The sequence below is a fragment of the Limulus polyphemus genome, unplaced genomic scaffold, assembly GCF_000517525.1.
Source record: "Limulus polyphemus unplaced genomic scaffold, Limulus_polyphemus-2.1.2 Scaffold611, whole genome shotgun sequence".
Taxonomy (NCBI): Eukaryota; Metazoa; Arthropoda; class Merostomata; order Xiphosura; family Limulidae; genus Limulus; species Limulus polyphemus.
The window spans coordinates 30,581-31,419 of NW_013666221.1; the positions used below are offsets into that span (position 1 = coordinate 30,581).

Here is an 839-nt window from a genome sequence, read left to right on the forward strand (position 1 = left end):
TTATTAAACTGTATATATATAAATCTTAAAAAAAATTATTTTGTTTCATATCCTCCTTGCACAAAATTCTAAAATGCTTAGCAAGCTACGTCAAGCAGCAACCGAGTACAAAGAATGTAACTAGAAGAGATAATTGTTTGCTTTACTTTATTTACTGTTTTATGTTTTATAACAAAATGAAATGTGACTGTACTTTACAAAATACTAGTCTAATAAGACACAGCCAAGATAGGTCACTTTGTAAATACTAAAGGTCATCTTTATATTACTGAATACAGTAACATGAGTGCATGTGTGACACATCATTATAACTTCTGTATTGTTAGCCAGGCATGACTGAAAGGTCAATATAATAAAAATAACAAATATATAAATGTATAATGTTATGAGAGTTAAGCTATCTAGTTTAAACATTTATATTTTTGTGTTATAATTTGTAGTCATTCTAGAACGAAAAAGGCATAACTTATATCTATTTCTTAATTTTTTTAACGTGGTTACAAGATCGGTCAAAATCGACCAAACCCATACAGTGATTCGTTACTAAAAATAACAGATAAAATATAAAGGTTTTTCTTAAGAAGCATTTGATCATTATCTGGACATTATAAAGATTTTGCATGTGAAATTTGGAAATTTTCTGATGACAAAAAAAAGTATTTTTAATTTTCAAATGAAAATTACTTTGCATGTTAGATAGGTAACATGTGAAAAACAAAGGCAGGAGAAAACATTTCTTTACAAAGTTTAAGAATAAATAAAAAAAATTGATATTTTGCATATGAAAGCATTGTAATATTTACTGATAATCTGCCAAATTTAGTTAACATACACTTACT

At 26.2% G+C, this 839-nt stretch overlaps 1 protein-coding gene across 7 annotated transcripts in view; it reads right to left on the reverse strand.

The window, feature by feature from the left end:
- The window catches only part of LOC106459450 (transcription factor 12-like), a 132,499-nt gene that overhangs the window by 8,614 nt on the left and 123,046 nt on the right, over positions 1 to 839 (reverse strand). The window lies entirely within an intron of this gene.